The sequence below is a fragment of the Lagenorhynchus albirostris genome, chromosome X (genome assembly GCF_949774975.1).
Source record: "Lagenorhynchus albirostris chromosome X, mLagAlb1.1, whole genome shotgun sequence".
Lineage (NCBI taxonomy): Eukaryota > Metazoa > Chordata > Mammalia > Artiodactyla > Delphinidae > Lagenorhynchus > Lagenorhynchus albirostris.
In genome coordinates, this window is record NC_083116.1 from 35022711 (window position 1) to 35042377 (window position 19667).

General features: G+C 36.4%; 1 pseudogene; it reads left to right on the forward strand.

The window, feature by feature from the left end:
- The first annotated feature begins 18492 nt into the window (after positions 1–18492).
- On the forward strand, positions 18493–19461 carry LOC132513485 (heterogeneous nuclear ribonucleoprotein A1-like; annotated as a pseudogene).
- Positions 19462–19667: the final 206 nt, after the last annotated feature.

The window sequence follows — 19667 nt, forward strand, 5'->3', positions numbered from 1 at the left end:
ATAAAACTAGTTTCATAATAACAATAAATGTAGAAAGATCATGGTTAAATAATAAAATATAAGCATATTTTCTGCCCAATAAGAGGAATAAAGTATGAATATTTATTGGAATATAAAGACAAAAAATATTCCAAAATATTCTGTAATTCAGAAAGATCTTGTGTCTATGATATCTTTTCCTATATCTGGAAGATATAAATTAAAGGAGCACTGTTCTGATGAGCTCATAGAGAGAATAAGCACATACAGAAATTGAATAGTCTTAAATTTCCAGAAAATAAGAAAATTGAATATCTGATGAAACTGAGCCCCGCTAAAACAGTTTCCTTACCGAGTTAATGATTAATCTCTCTATTCAAAACTTTTTTCCCTTTCTTGTGCCCTCTGACCTCAATCCTATGCTAACTGAACACTAACCAACCAGAGTCAGGTGACTAAAGTTGCTGTTGTTATAGATATCATCATTACCTTAAAAACTCAGGCTGTTTCTCCAGGGCAAGATGAGCTCACAGACCCCTGAGCCATGGACCACATGGCCAGAGAATCCTAAACCAGAGACATCTTGACTCATGAAATCATGCTTAAGAAATGTCACAGAAATATCACAAGACAATGATTAATTCCAGTTTCTTTGTTCTTCCCCTTCAAAACATCTCCAACTCAGAGACCAAGATGGAGTGAATCTGAGACTTGTATCCCACTCCCTTGCTTGGTGCCCTGCAAATAAACCCTTACTTTGCTGCAAACTCCCACTGTCAGAGTTTGGCTTCCTGTGGCATGGGCACACAAGCCCTTGCTTGGTTACATTAATACTTTAAATGTTCTAGACTTTACTAAAACATCTTCTTGCAGAAATTGATCCAGAAACGATTTAAGAACCCAAGATTACATAATTGATATAAAATTTTGGTAATTAAGTCTTTTCTCTGTTTTGTCAGTGTTAAGTATGCATTTTATTTTACTTGGGTGTGTTTTTCCTAAACTTACACAGGCTTACTTATCAAATAAGTTAACATTATTTCTAAAAATGTTTATGATTATGAAAAACGTAAATTTCTTTTCAACTACATTAAATCAGCATTCTGACAAACTTTATTTCAACAGTAACTATGCTTCCTGGTATGCCAGCTTGAAGATAATATCCAGGATCTGTAAGCACCTTTTAAAAAAGTGTGTACTGGGCTTATTGGTGGCGCAGTGGTTGGGAGTCCGCCTGCCGATGCAGGGGACACAGGTTCGTGCCCCAGTGCGGGAGGATCCCACGTGCTGCAGAGCCGCTGGGCCCGTGAGCCATGGCCGCTGGGCCTGCGCGTCCGGAGCCTGTGCTCCGCAACGGGAGAGGCCGCAGTTTAGATGGGGTTGTTTCCTTTATTTAGTAATTAATGGTTCCACCTACGATTTGAAAGATTATTCTTTACCTTACATGTAATCTGCCTAAATAGCAAAGATTCTGTGTCTTACAAGAATAATCTTCTATCGCGTAAGTTGTCTTTTTGTGTCCCTGATTATTTAAGGGGAAAATACCCATAGAACGCGACTCTTCACTTACATTGTGTTACATTGTGTAACATTGTGTTACATTATGTAAATAGTGTTACATTGTATTTTTTTTAAACGCATTATTTGTACTTGGATTAAATAGGAAGGGAAGCATTGTTTCTCAGTCACTCATGATCCTACCTAATCAAGTGACCAAATCTCCTCCGACAACCCTTAATTTTGTCTTCCCAAAATCAGTTCCTAAATTTAGGACACATAAAATAAAATTTTCAGAATATATTACATACATAAAACTAAAACTTTTATGCGTAAAACCTCTAAGACTTCTCAGAGGGCCTTTGGAATCACAAAGATTTGCGCTGCCACCATATAAAAAAAGATACTGGAAATAATTAGGTTTGTTTAATTTGTTACTATAGTAAAGTTGCATGGGAAAAGTTGTCAGATCAGAAGGGACATTCAGCCTTTCCTAAATTACGTTTGTTTGGTAAAATATTAGTATAAAAATTTCAGAAATTGCATGCTTTACGGGAAGTCCCCAGCAATTTGTCAGTGCCCTCCATGATGGATGTGCCCTTCATAATACTGTTTTACCTTCAGGAATAACTCTCATCAAAACTCCTATGAAATAGTTATATACTGGACTCCAATATGGCTCCTCTATTTTGATAGAATTGGCAATAGTAATAAATTAACCACAGCCATTAAATCTCTTAATGTTCTTGTTTTACTCTAAAGCTTACCCGAAGATTCTACTACAGGCTAGAATTTGTATCTTCAACAAAGAAGAACAATCTCAGAGCCTCATGGAAAAGGACCTTACCAGGTACTTCACATGATTGCCACTTCAAAGAATAGACTTCTGAGTTGACATCACTTAGATAACTTTCAGACAGCACCAGTGGACTGAGGCAAGATTTCCAGGACTCTTTCTAACCCAATGAAAGGCTCAGAACACTACAGAGTCAGATAACCAGGAAGGATGTACTAGGCAATGCCCAGCCTTCTGTAAGCTACCCAGTAATCCTTTTCTTCCCCCCCTTTCAAAATCTTTCAGTTTTTCATGACATATGAAACCCAGGTTTTCTGACATGCATTTTAGAAGAAATATCGTATATACTTGCCCAATAAAATAAACACAGAGCTATTGCTGAGAATCTAAAGGAAATATGGAAAATAAAGTAGCATTAGTTATCCTTATGGTTAGGGTGGTTTCATATTGGTTTTATATAAATGAGGATCTATTTTATTTTTTAAATAATTCAGAATGAAATTGTGATGAATGTTTGCCATATTAATTTATTCATATTCTTTTTATATTTTTCTGTTTCTGCTCTTGCTGTTTCCTCTCCCTCCCCATCAGTATGGTTAGCTAATCCTTCAAGATTCAGCAGAGGTGCAAGTTCCTCCAGGAAGCCCTTCTCTGACCCTTGTAAGGTATGTGCATTATGTGCAAATATTGTTCTTTGCCTACCTCTGTCATAATTCTTGATGTTTAAATTACCTGTATACTTTTTTCTTCCTCTGGAACGTAAAATCCTGAAAGAGTGGAGACCGTGTCTAAGTCATCTCTGAATTTCCAGAATTTAGTGCTGTCCCTGGAACCTAGGGACATAAAATAAATGTTTATTGAACTAAAAAAGAGTTATTAGGTACCATGCTAGGCCCTGTGGGGAATACAACAATAAATAAAACATAGTGCCTTTTCTATCTCAAGAATATATGGTTTTGTTCATAGGCTGATCAAAGTTTTATGGACTTATTTTTTTTTAATTAATTTTATTTATTTATTTTTGGCTGTGTTGGGTCTTCATTGTTGCACACGGGCTTTCTCTAGTTGCAGTGAGCGGGGGCTACTCTTCGTTGCAGTGCACGGGCTTCTCATTGCAGTGGCTTCTCTTGTTGTGGATCACGGGCTCTAAGTGTGGGGGCTTTAGTAGTTGTGGCACGCGAGCTCAGTAGTTGTGGCTCGCAGGCTCTAGAGCGCAGGCTTAGTAGTTGTGGCGCACGGGCTTAGTTGCTCCGCGACATGTGGGATCTTCCTGGACCAGGGATCGAACCCGTGTCCCCTGCATTGGCAGGCGGATTCTTAACCACTGCACCACGAGGGCAGTCCTGTGAACTTTTAGAATTAAGAAACCATGGAATTCATTGGTTTTATTTTATGGACAGGAAACAGAGATTAAAATAGATTGTGATTTTTTCCCAAGATAATAATAGCAGAGGGTTGAATCCAACCCTCCAGATGCTTGTCAAGGCATACTATGCTGACTTATCCTTTAATGATGAGCCTACAGTATTGGTATCTATATTATAGTATAAAGTAATAACAGCAATATGACTTTTAAAGTCTGAAAAACCAGAAATGTTTCTTCTTAATCTTTTAAACACAGCACGTTATAGAATCCTTGAGCTGCCTAACTATTGTGTTTAGATTTATTTCTTTAATTTTTCATCATTCATCAGAAGTTTCTATATATCCTTTATTATTAAAGTAAATGTCTTTTATCAAAGCTGAGAAGTTGCATATTATAAAACATTTGTTTTTAATCTCTGCTTTGTGGATCCATTGTGTTCTTGAAGAGTTGCCAGAACTTGACTCTCCCTTTCCTCCTCCCCCTTCCGAATATTATTGATGGTAATTGTCTTACTGTTAGGGACACAAAAATAATTATTTCTTGCCTACACTGGTCACATCAAAATTTTACTATAATAGAGTCAATTTTTGGAGAACCATAAAGAAAATTGTTTAATTTTAAAGAGCTAGCAGAATATGCTACTGCAAAATATGGCACGTTGACATAAGAATTATTTTGAGCTGAAGGCAATTGAGAAGAAACAGATACAAGAAAAACTCTCTGCCCTACCCTTATTTGCCTAAAAGTGGTAGTTGTAAGGGTATGCACCTCCCCTCTGTACCAGGAAGGACAGAAGTTAACCACCAGAGACAGCTCTAGACCCTTACAGCCTGGAATCAGCATCAGAGGAACCTACATAACAGACTTTACTAACTAGCTCTTATGATCCGTTAGTTCCCCGATATATTTACCTTCTCCCAATTTGCCACCCCAAAAACTCAAAGTCCATTTCCTTTGTCTTGTCAGCCCTCTAAGACTTTTTTGTTATTTTAAGCTGCTGTATTAGGTCAAGCTCTAACCACCCCTTTCAGTTACTCATCATTGAGTACATGTAGCGTATGCCTGATGCACATGTTAGTAAACTTCTGTTTGTTGTTCTCTTGTTAATCTGTCTTTTGTCAGTCTAATTTACAAGGCCCCACCTGGGGAAGGGTAGAGGGACAAAAAAGATTTTTTTTCCTCCTCTACAGTTTACTAATAGATATTTTTCTTTCAACCATGTTTAAAAGATTCCAACTAGGTTTCCTAGTTTCTTCAAGATCCTAGTGAGTAGAATGAAATAATTCATTTACCCAAGAGTGTGCAAGAGAGCTGATAAAATCAAGATTCAAAAGGATACCCAGAAAAAGATATGAAAGAAAATATGAAGAAGCAGAAACAATGAGTTCAAATAAATCAGATCAGGGTCTTTGGCTTAGGTTAAAAAAACACAAGTATAAAATTGAGGTGTTAATGAATTGTAATGAATGAGAGTTGGCTGTACCACTACTTGAGTTCTCACAGGCAGGGAAAAAAGCTAATTTTTATTGAAGACTCCTAATGTGACAAGCAATGTGGTAGACAAATTACATGTCTGATCTCTTTTTATCAGACTGAAATTGAAAGATTTTTACAAATCCTATCTGTACATGAAATTGCTGCTTATAAAAAATTACACTACAAATCATATCAAAACTACAATATTACTTAAATAATTAAAATGAACCTTTGTGATTTTTACCTCACATTCCTTCCTAGGCTACAAAGACAAAGATCAAAGACCATGAAATGCTCTTTTAAGTCACCTAAATGAAGCATTTAATTCTATTATTGTGACTATAAGACTAAGTTATACATCTTACAACCAAGTATTTTTGGAAGAAGGAAAAGACATTTATGTGATCCTAATTATATGAGTATATGCCTCCTGTATGGATCAGTGATGTTAATTAAGCCCCTGTTTCGTAAACTTATCATAATCAGCTTAACTACAAATGATAAAATGTTTGATTAAAGGAGACTATACTGAATGAAACATAATACCAGACATTGTTTAGAATCCATTATATGATAGAGGGCTAGTACTCAGATGAGACAAAAGATATTAAGACTTGGATGTTTTTCAAGAACTCAAGTTTTCAAAAAGGTCTGAGTTGTTTTATTTTGTTTTTACTTAATCCTCTATCTAATTTTTGCTAACTTACAGCAAAAACTACAGAATATAACATTCCATTCTTTATAAATATCAGAGGTATGGACAGATCACTTAATAAAAACAAATTAATTCAAAAATATTCATTGAGCACTTACTATGTACAGGTCCCTCTGCTACACACAGATAGACTAGACAGCTTAGAATCTAATGAAAACACACAAGCATGCAAATATGTTGTGATAAAGTGCAATAAAAAACTGAGCAATGCAAGAGAGAATAACAGGAGGGGTGGGGTGGCATGGGAACCGACTTTAGATTCAATGGTCAAAGAAAGCTACTCTGGGGAAGTGACATTTAAGCTGAGGCTTGAAAGATAAGGAGCCAACCAGGAGAAGACTGAGGGAATAGCCTTCCAAGCAAAGTGAATAGACTGGACAGGTCATCAGGAAAGGTGCTTTTCTTGTTTGAAAAGAGAAATGAAAAACGACAGTGTAGGTAGAGCATAATAGGCAAAGGAATCGGTGGCATGCAATGAGATTAGAGAGTTAAACAAGCCCTATAGGTCATAGCAACGATTTTTATTTGTATCCCTCAAGAATTGAGTAAGTGCAAATGTGCCAATATATGTAAGAGGATTTTTACCTATCATAAAAACTGTGCTTTCTAGATTAGAATATGCCCACAATGCATCTTAGATGAATTAAGCTAAGCACAAAAATGTATTGTTCATGGGAATAACTCACTTTTAAAGTAAAATTTTAATTTTATTAAATTGATACCATGTACATAGATTTTTTTTAAAATAGTACAGTAAAAAACAATAGTTCTCTGTCCTATCCCTCTCCGTTCCTGATTCTCACTCCAAAGGACAATAACTTTAAACAATTTTAGCTATTCCCTATAATATTTACTACCATGTTTCTATGTATCGATAACACGCTTATATTGCTATGTCAACTGAAAAAAAACCACACAACCTGAAAGTTGCAAGTTATGTTTTATTCTGGGTTGTTATTGAGGACTGTAGCCTGGGAAACAGCCTCTCAGATAGCTCTGAGGAACTGTTCCAAAGAGGTAAGGGAGGAGCCAGGATATATAGCAGTTTTTGCTAAAAGCAAAAAAACATGTAGTCGAATATCAAAAGTTACTGATAATCACAAAAAAACAGACATCTCAAGGTAATGAATTTAGTGCTTTTCTATGTATGGGAAGATGCAAGAGTCTGGGTTCATCAAAATTATTCCTTTGATATGCATCTTAACTATTTGGGGCCAGTATCCTGCTTTTCTCCATTCTCAGTTCCCCTCAGGGTGCACCGTTGGGGGGGGCTGCAGTGGCTGATGGTTTGATGGCTGCAACACCCTTTGTTTACTGAAATGGCAGGCAACATTCATTTTCCACCGCTATTTCTTGATTTTTCAGCTTTTTAGATAATATCTATTGACTTTCTATTATGAGAGGTGGCAGTTTGACTCTCTTATGTACCCATAAACACATACTTCCCTTCCTCCCCAAATTTTTGGTAAAATAAATATTCAGTGATTATATTACTATGACTTTGTAAACATTATTCAGAGTTTAACCATGTATTGAGTTTGTTATTACATTTCCTATCCTATAAAAATTTTGTTCTGCTACATTTTATTTAATTTTTATTTGCTTAGGATTCTTTTTTCTGAATCTATCACTTACTCATTACCAAACAGGTCTTCCCAAGAAATCCATACAGCTCCTCTCTGTATGTTCAAATACATCAGGGTAACTATAACTTAATTTTTTAAAAATTAAAGATGTCTGTGATAGGGATTTTTATCCTGTTTCAGTTTGAGCTGGTTTATCTTTCTGAATAGCTGTCTTCCTGGGGTATCCTCTCACTGTTATCTTGAAAATTCCTTTTGCCTTTCTCTTGTATTGGATCCCATTTTCTATACCTTATGTTCCCCTCACTTTTCCTTTAACTTCCTCATTTTGGTGGACAAATATCCTCCAATAACTTCCTGAGAAAGATGATAAATTTTTTGAGATTTTTGCATGTCTGAAAACACCTTGTTCTAATCTCTCATCCAGTTGTTAGACTGATATAGAATTCTAGGTTGGTTTGTTAGTTTCCTATTGCTGCTGTAATGAATTACCCCAAACTTAGTGGCTCAAAACAACAAAAATTTATTCTATTTTGACCAGAAATCTGAATTCATTTTCAATAGGCTAAAGGTGTTAGCAAGGCTGTTTCCTTCTAGAGGCCCTAAAGGAGAATCCTTTTCCTTCCTTTTTCCAGTTTCTACAGGCCACCTGCATTCCTTGGCTCATGGCTCCTTCCTGTATCTTCAAAACATATCACTCCAACCCATGCTTCAGTTTACACATCTCCTTTTTTTTTACTTTGATTTTCTTGCCTCCCTGTTATGAGAATTCTTTTAATTACATTGGTCCTACCCAGAAGATCCAGGATAATCACCCATCTCAAGATCCTTAACTTAATCACATCTGCAAAATCCCTTTTACCATGTAAGGTAACATATCCACAGGTCCAGGGATTATGACAAGGACATCTTTGGAGGGAGGCATTATTCATCCTATCACAGTTGGAAATGATTTTTCCCTAAAAACTTGTCTTCTTGATTTTAGGGATACAGTTTAGAAGTTTGTTCCTAATATTATTTGTGATACTTTGTATATGACCTGTTTTTTTCTCTCAGGAAGCTTCTAAAATCTTTTGTTTATTCTATCTTCTGAAATTTCACTATGATGTATGTTACTGAGAATTATTTTCTCATTCACTGTTCTGGATACATGATAGACCTTTGTAATCTGATATTCATATCCTGCAGTGCTAGGAATTTTCCTTGTGTTATTTCTTTAGTAATTTCCTTCCTTCTGCTTTTTCTGTCCTCTCTTTCTGGAACTTCTTTTGGTCCAATTTGGCCCTCCAGTACTGAATCCTTGAACTTTCTCATCTTTTCTCTATTTTCCATTTCTTTTTCTTTTTGTTCTACTTTCTAGGAGAGCTCATCAATTGAAAATTTTTAATCTTCTATTGATTTTTAAGATTACTACTATATTTTGAATTCCTAAGAGCTCTTTCTCATTCATTGAAAGTTCCATTTTTACAGAACACTGTTCTTGTATCTTGAATTTAGTATCACCTCATTTCTCTGAAGATGTTATTATAGTTTTGTTTCTTTTCTCTTTGACTTTTGTTGCTGCTGCTGTTGTTGTTTTGATCTCTGTCTTTCATTTTAGAAAATTTACTCAAATATCTAGGGATTTGGTCAGCCATAAATATTTAAGAGTGAGGCACAAAAAAGAAGTTCTGTCTCCATTGTTGTGACTTATGGATTGTTGAGCTTCACTGGGGAGTAACTGGAAAGAAATTCAATCTTTTTCATGGGAGACCCCAAATATCAGTGTCTGTAGGGCTTTACACTTGTGTTGGTCAGCTTCTACAGAATCCTCCAGTCTGCTCAGCTGAAAATATCTTAGAAATCAGCCAGCAGAAAGGTGACAGAGGGCAGTCTTACTATTTAGTAAATAGAGATTCAATCCCCATTTTCACTAAAGTTCACAATCCAGCCCTCAGCTATGCCTATTGTTTCCAACACTAGAGCTTCTTTTCTGGAAAGATGTTTTAATTACCGTAGAAAATAAAACTTGAATTTTTCTTTTAACTGAGATCATTGTTTTTCTTTCAACTAAGTCAACAAGCTTCTTCAAAAGCAAGAAGCACCCATTGACACTCCAAGCAGTGAAATAGAATGCTGTATTAAAACTTGAATCTTGTTTGAATGGATAAGGAGCTTTCGGGATGCAATTTTTCCTTATACATACTTTCAATCAATCCTCCTCTTTTTAGCTCTCCCTTCAACCTGTATCTCTGTATCTCAGAAATATCTCTGTATCTCAGAGATATCGAGTAACTTTAAAAACAACTCATCACCACCAGCCTTAGGTTTCAGCTTTTTCCAGTTTGTTAAGTAAGCTTAACATTCATCTCATCTATTGCTTTCCAGCTTCTAAAGTTTTGTCAACTTTGCTTGTCTGCTGTTGTCTTCTCTCCTGTTCTCTTTGTCCTTCTCTATTTATACCTTTTTTAAAAAATTCCTTTACTGTCATTTTAGTGGAGCTTCATGCAAGCGCAGAGATGAATGCATGTTTCTAATCTGCCTTGTTTAACTGGAAGTCTAATAGCACACTCTGTATGGAGAAATAATGCAGTCCAAACTAATAACATTAAAGGTGGAAGACTAAGAAGCCCACTTGCAAAAAGAAAATCTGTTCCTAAGAAACGTGAAATAAGTAGTTCTATAATATATAAGCCATATATATGACTATTCACTGTACTGTAAAAGATCTGCTGCTACAGAAAACTGAGTTATATCAACTTTCAAATACTTAAAATTATAGGTAATTTAACTGGATACACAAACATAAGATATACGGGCTTGTCTAGTGTTTTTGGATACAGAATGCATTTTTATGAAAAATTGCCTCTAGACATTAATTGCCCTCATTGGGGAACCTTAAGAAGTATGCCATTTAGTGCCTAGTTGGAAAGACTCCTGATTGGAGAGATGGAGCTGGGAATTTAATGTAGATTTCATGAAATGAGTGAATTCCAGACACTACTTTAAAAATATTATTCAGACAGACCTTAAGTGTTAAAAAAAGAGTCTGCCTGGTCCTCCTCTATTCCAACCCTGACCACACACCCTGCCTATATGTAAATTTGGGAAAAGGGGTCAATGTAAGAGCAAAGAAGTGGGACTGCACACAATAATAATACTAATCGCTAATATTTATTAACCTTTACTGAGTGTTTACTGTGTGTCAGTAACTGTGCTAAACATGTTTTATGAATTATTTCTTATACATGTTTAGTGATTATTTGACAAGTGAACTTAAACAGTAAAAATGGAAGGTTAAATAGGTAAGGAGGAGGAAAGGCGGAAGAATGCCTCCAAAGAGTCATAATATTCTCATTTCCTTTCCCTCTCCCATTCCTCCCCTTCCCAAGTGCTCTAGACTTATTTATATTCATGGCATAATTCTGTACACTATCCCTGCTTTTTGCTGTTCTTTCAGTATGTTAATACTAAATAGTTCATCTTAGGTACTTGAATTTGAAGGTTAATGATTTGGAACTTCAAGCAGGAGTTTTGATTCCAATAGTTCACTGTTTTGCAAAATATACCATCAGATATTTTGTAAGAGAGGATATGGAATAAAAGGAGAAAGAAAAGAGAGAGAAACCTGCCAAGGCATTACTATAAATTTTAAACATTTTTTTTTAAAGCAATATGGCTGATGTTTCCAAGTGATCAAACTTTCACAAAAACTCCTAGATAATAGCAACCTGTGATGATTTAATACACATTCAGTCAGACAAGCTACCAAGAATGCATAGGTCTGGAACATTTATAAAATTGGTCTAGGATTAAAGGAAATAATCTGGAGAGGAAATGAGAATTTAAATAATTAATTCTCCCAAAGATTAGTAAAATATATTTCAGCCTGCCAATTGTTTAAGATTGAAAAATTTGCATTTTTACTGTAAAAGGACAAGGTATATTTCTTTTTTCTTACTTGATTGATATCTACTGAGTACCTACTCTCTGCAAGGCATTATGGGAGAAAGGATATTAAAAATGCCTAAACTGCTGTTTATCAAGAAGCCCATAATCTAGTGTTGAAGGTAAGACATATACAAAAGAACTGCTATATTGTATATGGTATTATGTGACAAATACCATGTGAATGATGCAAAATATTTTGATTTTTCTGTTTTGCCAACTTTCAGTATAAACAGAATGAATTTTGTAGGTAACGTTCCATATATATGTGTTCCTTTGTATACTATTCATACGTGCTAACCTTTGACAACTGCTGCAAAACATCATTAAAACCAGTTTAGGTACAGCAAGTCTAGAAAAAGAGCTGCCAGCTAAGGCACACCAAGGGAAAAAATTACTGGTTTCAATGAGATATATGTGCATGTGTTTCTTATAGTGGAATGTATAACTTATTGATTGTTTAATAGAGTACATTCAACCAGGTGTACTAGGTATATATTTCATTTAATTTTCACACTAATGCTATAAGATCAGTACTATTTTTATCCCCATTTTACAAGTGAGGAAACTGAGAATCAAAGAAATGAAGTAACTTGTCCAAAGTTACACAGCTGGTAAATGATGGAATCAGGAGTTGGACCCAGTCTGTTTAACCCCTAGTCTGCGCTCCTAACCGTTTAGCTCTGCTGTCTCTTTTGTGGAACACGGTAGTAGAGATATCTAGGAGATATTTAGGTATCTGAGTCTGGAGTTCAAGAGAAAGGGCTAGGCTAGAAATGCAGATTATGTAGTCATCAGCATGTGTTATATATCCTCAAATATAAGGAGACCTCAATAAGAAGATATCAAAAAGTTTTTCTTGTCAACTGGATTATAAAAATGTTTAGGGATATAAATGAATGAGTTAAATATCTACTTAGGTTATTTAAAATTTAAATTTAGTAAAATAATTAAGTTCCATTATATAAATACATTGATTTAGCTGTATTGCTTTTATCCCCTCCTATTTCATGAAATATATAACTCTTCACATGTATTTTCAACATTAGTGTCTGCATTACCAGAGCCTATTCTTGTCATCTAACTGGTTTCCAGAGCTCGTTGCCTCACTTATACATAGAAAAATTATTTGCATCACCTTACTGTAAAGGAAATTTTATCCCAAGTCACAAATACCCATTCATATAACATCACGTTTGCAATTGTGATGTCATATTTCCTGGAGTAGTCACTACATTTGTATTAATATTTGTATTAAATTTGTATTGATATTTTATGTATATACATATGTATGTATTTGCTTGCTGATTTCTTTTTTTAAACTAACTTTGATGTAGGTTATTTCATGCAAACATGGTAGTGTTAATTGAAATCATCAGGGTGGAAAAGTAGATAGAGCTTCAGTAAAAGAACAAACACACACACACACAACAACAAACAGACAAACAAAATACCCACTTCTCATATTTACTGAGATGTATTAAAAATCTATTCGGTAGGTGCTCTCATCCCTACAACAACCCAATACTATCCCTGTCATCAGGGAAAAGAAGGAGAGAAAAGTAAAACTAGATAAGCTGGGTGGTGATATTTGAATCAACAGTCATTTTGTATTAGAGTAAGTTAGAGAAGGAACTGTTTATAGTTCTGGCATGTATCTGCTCCTGAATCCCCATGGTAAGGCTGTTAGGTAAAGACATACTTAATATCAGAAGTCACTTTGACATTTAAAACAGAACCAATGTGATGTCATAGATCTTACTTCTAGACATTTTTAATATTAGCATAACAAAATTTTGTTTAGCAAAAACTTGCTAAATAAAAATGTCACATTTATTACCTTTTGAATCCGCTCTCTTTTCTTTTTGGTTAGTCTATCTAAAGGTTGGTAAATTCTGTTTATCTTTCAAAAACCAACTCTTAGTTTCATTGATTTTTTGTTTTATTATTGTCATTCTAGTCTCTATTTCATTTATTCCTGCCCTAATTTTTATTATTTTCTTCCTTCTGCTAACTTTGGGCTAAGTTTGTTCTTCTTTTTCTAATTTCCTGGAGGTGTAAAGTTATGTTGTTTATTTGAGATCGTTCTTTTTTCTTAATGTAGGTATTTATTGTTTTGAACTTCCCCCTTAGAACTGCTTTTGCTACATCCCATAAATTTTGGTATGTTGTGTTTTTGTTTTCATTTGTCTCAAGACACTTTCTGATTTACCTTTTGATTTCTTCTTTGACTCATTGGTTGTTCAAGAGTATATTATTTAATTTCCACACATTTGTGAAATTTTCAGTTTTCCTCCTGTTATTGGTTTCTAGTTTTATGCCTTAGTGGTTGCAAAAGATACTTGATAGGATTTCAATCTTCTTAAATTTACTAAGGCTTGCTTTGCGGCCCAACATAAGATGTGTCCTGGAATGTTCCATGTGTGCTTGAGAAGAATGCGTATTTTGGTGCTGTTGGATAGAACATTTTGTATATGTCTGTTAGGCCCATTTGGTCTATAGTGTTGTTCAGAACCACTCTTTCCTTATTAATTTTCTATTTAGATGATCTATGCAATATTGAAAGTGGGATATTAAAGTCCTCTACTATTATTGTATTGCCATTTCTGAACTGACCCAGTTATCACGATATAGTGACTTTCTTGTATCTTGTGAAAGACTTCAGCTGAAAGTTTATTTTATCTAAGTGTAGCCACTCCTGCTCTGTTTTGGTTACTGTTTGCATGGAATATCTTTTTTCATTCCACATTTTTTACCTTTTAAATCTGAAGTTTTAATATACTTGCTTTCGCGGTATTTTTCCCTCATATTTAAGTTACAAAAAACAGGCACCCATTCAGAGCAAATCACAAAATGGACACTTAATAGATGTTAAAAGAAACCAGGTGTTTTCTAAAAGTGGCAGCTTTGCCCATCTAGAAAAGGATTACTCTGCTTTTACCTATAAATGTTGTTAGCTTATAGTTAGAGAAAATCCACCAGATGGCAACCTCATCTGCATATGAAGCATGATGTGCAATTCTCTGCAACCCATTACAGGTCCCTTGAGCCAAATGCTCCCTAATTAATGGCTGATTTCTATTGTGATCCAAGTAAATGGATACTAGGTAGTCACTTGGCAGTGATTGTAGGAAGGTGGGGGATGTGCAAAATTGAGATGTATTTAGTATCAAGTGTGAAACACTTTTATAACATTCTTTTTTTAATTAATATCAAAAACAGAAATAATAGTATCTATTTCCATGTTGCCCTCTACACATATTTCTAATTTGAAGCTAAAGGGAACCATGTTCATTTGTCCAGTGTATAAAGCTGCAGATGTTATTTCCCCATGAATCCCACATTTTTCTAGTTGGATTCCTTGTATTTAATGGCAGTCTGTTAGCTAGCTGGTTTATTGCTTAAAATGCAAACTGTCTTCTTTATTTCTAAAGCTGATAGTATGCAGAGAGTACTGCTGGGGATATTTAACGTGTCCCTTATTGTTTTCTGTTTATAAACAACCTGCCCTGAGGTACTAATTAGGTGGAAGATATTGAATATACTTAGCAAATACTGTTGTGTTTTTCCATACAAATAAATCTGTGGTCAAGGTGAAAGTCATTCATAGGTTGGTTACATGAGCTGCAAATTTCTGAAAATATAAGTGATAGTAAAAGTTCAAGAAAAATTTTAAAAAAGGATTTGTTGAAAATTTTATTCCTGAATAGCTAGAGTTCTAATTGCATCTAACATTTCATTAATACATTCATTTCTAAAGTGGCATGTTTCACCTACCTTAAAATGCAGCTGTGTAAGACATCTGTTTGAATTAAATATCTGTAATACCTAACAGATTGCCTTTTCTTAGGACTATAATTGACTTTATTTTGCATCTGTGTATTTTTCAAACTTCATATTTGAAAAATATGTTTTTTTCTCAGTCTCCTGGGTATTTTTAGTAACATTATTGAGGCATATTTTACATATCATATAATTCACCCGTTTTGGTGTGTAATTCAATGATTTTTAACAAATTTAAGTCTCCTGAGTAATTTAAAAATGGTATAGATATTCCTAGATGCTATTCCACATTATATAACAAATACTCAGCATTTTGGCAGCTCATCAATCTTTGGCTCCTAACATGCCTGCTTTTAGATATTGTTTACATAAGTGAAGGTCAGAAAATCTGACTCTTGAGTGGCTGAAATTTTGTTAGTGTGTGTCTCAATGCCCCATCTTCTAGATTGAGGAGGACACACTAACATTACATTACAGAGTTAGAATTTGGTTTCATGGCCATAAAATATTAACAAACCTAGCCTTCAGTACTACCCAGACCGTTGGAACTAGTGAATACTATAGTATTTTAATTTGACACATGTGTGGTACTGACATTACATTAAAGCATTTTACAACACATGAAAGACTGTTCTTGCTTTTGAAGGATTTACAAAATAATTGGAAAATCTATCTGGGTATAAAGAGCCCTTCGGAAAAATCATTAGACTCCTTTCATATTCTTCTCTCTCTCTTTCTTTCCTAATTTCTCTTTCTCATTCCCCAGACATATGACCTTCTGTTTGCTGCTTCTGCCATCTAGATTTGCTCACGTGGCTCCAAGTTCAAATCATATCAGCAAAGTGTACACCAAAGCTGATGTCCATTTTCTATTAAATATTAGTTCCCTTCTTCATATGTTTGGATCAAAGGCTGTATTGTAAAACAGTAGAAAAATCTCCAGGTCAGTATTACTATTGTATCTTGCACTGATGCTGGTCAGAGACTGACGTCTCCCTCAGTTGGAAGAGTTTCTTTGACCTTGATGAAGAAAATCCTCCTGTATTTGAGTAAATAAATTCTTGAGTTTAGGGGATTTACGCCTATGTGCAGAGCAACTAAAAAGTTGAACAAATTGTCAAAAACAACCGTTTCTCTGGAAATTGACCCAAGGCTAGAACAAACCTAGAACTTCTGAACTTTGGGTAAGAACAGAGCAAGTCTATGGTGTACTTGCCTGAGTGTGATGGTTAATTTTCTGTGTCAACTTGATTGAACTGAAGGATGCACAGATAGCTGATAAAACATTTCTGAGTGTATCTGTGAGGGTGTTTCTGGAAGAGATTAGCATTTGAATCAGTAGAATGAGTAAAGAAGATCTCCCCACCAGTACGAGTAGATATCATTCAATCCACTGAGGGCCAAAAATGCAGAGGAACGGCAAATTTGCTCAGCTTGAGCTGGGACATCCATCTTCTCCTGCCCTCAGATGTTGATGCTCCTGGTTCATGGTCCTTCAAACTCAGACTTGGACTTACAGTATTGGCTCCCGTGGTTCTCAGGCCTTTGAGTTTGGACCGGAACTGCACCATCAGCTTTCCTGGACCTCCAGCTTGCAGACAACAGATTATGGGACTTCTCAGCCTCCCTAATCATGTGAGCCAATCTCTCATAATAAGTCTCTATCTATCTATCCATCTATCTATCTATATCCTATTGGTTCCGTTTCTCTGGAGAATCCTGACTAATACACTGGGCTTGCTCCAACTTACCACTTATCACCACCACCACTCCCCACTCCAGCTTTGTTGGCACAGTAGTTCAACCATGGTGAGGCAGGCTGTAAAATAAAAGCTAGCCGCTTTGCTGCTGCCACTGCTGCTGCTGAAAGGAAGTCACTTGATTTAGAGCATTGTCAGATCTCAGTGGCAAGTGGGTAAGAAGGACTGCTAGCCTGAGGTTGCAGGACTGTTTGAGGCAGGCACTGGGCCAGCAGACTACCAGGGGATGTAACAGGGAAATCCAGGAAGGGAGACAGCCATAGTGGACTTGATAGGCAATCCACATATCCTGTGTACATGCTCACACATCCCTGGCCTACACGCCTATGAGAAGCAAAAGAGACCAGGAGAAAATAAAAGCTGGAGCAGCCTTGTAAATAGTTTGAAGCTTGAACGTGCTCCTCAGTCCACCCACAGACTCATCAGCAGATAATGGATGTATACTGGCTGGAGGTGTTTGAGCAAAACCTTAACACTGAGCTATGAAGATATAGGAGCAACCCTGAGGAAGCTAGTCTTTAAAAATAAAAGCAAGAGAAAAAAGTCTTAGCAGAGCGGTCAGCAGCCCCACATTATAGTGGAGACAGAGGTCATAAACTTAGTTCAGGCAAGTTAGTAAACAACCAAGAAAATAATGATAGCAACCATCAGGAGGCAAAATCAGAATCGAGAATTGTTAAAACATACAGTTGACCCTTGATCAGCACGGGGGGTTGGGGCGCTGATCCTCCATGCAGTTGAAAATCCGCATATATCCATATTCGCCATTCCTCTGCATCTGCAGTTCCTCCGCATATGCATCCACAGATTCAACCAACCGTGTAGTACTGTGGTATTTACTATTGAAGAAAATCCATGTATAAGGAGACCCATGCAATTCAAACCCATGTTGTTCAAGGGTCAACTGTATTATCTAATATGAGCAGTATTACCAAAAAATTATGATATGCAAATAGATTTTTTAAAAAGTAAGAAGTGGATTCAGCAATTTAAATCATCCCCCCCACCCCCACACACAGAAAGCCCAGGCTCATGTGGCTTTTGTGGCAAATTGGATCAAATATTTAAAGGAAAAAAAATCACACCAATCCTTTACAGACTCTTTCAACAATTGAGGAGGACGGAAGTGCTTCCCAATTCCTTCTGTGAGGCCAGTATTACTCTGATACCAAAGACACATATAAAGACATCAGAAGAAAAGAAAACTACAGACTGATATCCCTCCTGAATACACATGCAAGAAATCTTAAAAAGCATTAGCACACTGAATTCAGCAATATAGAAAAAGGATTATAAAACACAACAAAGTTGGATTTGTTCCAGAAATGCAAATTGGAGAAGTATTAAAAACAATTAGGGACTTCCTTGGCGGTCTAGTGGTTAAGATTTCACCTTCCAATGCAGGGGGTGCAGGTTCGATCCCTGGTCGGGGAGCCATGATCCCACATGCCTCGTGGCCAAAAAACCAAAACATAAAAGAGAAGCAATATTGTAACAAATTCAATAAAGACTTTAAAAATGGTCCACATCAAAAAAATCTTAAAAAAGAAACAGTGAAGCTTTCTGCCCATGGATGCTGCCGAGTAAGCATTGTTGAAGTCTCTCCCCTCTACTGCCGTCATGTCTAAGTCAGAGTCTCCCAAAGAGCCTGAACAGCTGCAGAAGCTCTTCATTGAAGGTTTGAACTTTGAAACGACCGATGACAGTCTGAGGAGCCATTGTGAGCAATGGGGAGCGCACACAGACTGTGTGGTAATGAGGGATCCAAACACCAGGCACTCCAGAGGCTTCGGGGTTGTCACATATGCCACTGTGGAGGAGGTGGAGGCAGCCATGAAAGCAAGGCCACACAAGGTAGATGGAAGAGTTGGGGAACCAAAGAGGGCCGTCTCAAGAGAAGATTCTCAAAGACCGGGTGCCCACTTAACTGTGAAAAAGATTTTTGTTGGTGGCATTAAAGAAGACACTGAAGAACATCATCTAAGAGATTATTTTGAACAGTATGGGAAAATCGAAGTGATTGAAATCATGACTGACCAAGGCAGTGGCAAAAAGAGAGGCTTTGCTTTTGTAACCTTTGATGACCATGACTCTGTAGACAAGATTGTCATTCAGAAATACCACACTGTGAATGGCCACAACTGTGAAGTAAGGAAAGCCCTATCTAAGCAAGAGATGGCTGTTGCTTCATCCAGCCAAAGAGATCACAGTCGTTCTGGAAACTTTGGTGGTGGTCGCAGACGTGGTTTTGGTGGGAGTGACAGCTTTGGTCATGGAGGAAACTTCAGTGGTCGAGGTGGCTTTGGTGGCGGCCACGGTGGTGGTGGATATGGTGGCAGGATGGCTATAATGGATTTGGTAATGATGGAAGCAGTTTTGGAGGTGGTGGAAGCTACAGTGACTTTGGCAATTACAACAATCAATCTTCAAATTTTGGACCCACAAAAGGAGGAAACTTTGGAGGCACAAGTTCTGGCCCCTGTGGTGGTGGAAGCCAATACTTTGCCAAACCATGAAACCAAGTTGGCTCTGGAGGTTCCAGTGGCAGCAGTAGCTGTGGCAGTGGCAGAAGGTTTTAATTACTGCCAGGAAACAAAGCTTAGCAGGAGAGGAGAACCAGAGAAGTGACAGGGAAGCTAGGTTATAACAGATTTGTGAATTCAGCCAAGCACAGTGGTGGCAGGGCCTAGCTGCTACAAATAAGACATTTTAGACAATACTCATGTGTATGGGCAAAAGGAACTCGAGGACTGTATTTGTTGGGTTTTGTTGTTGTTTTATATTT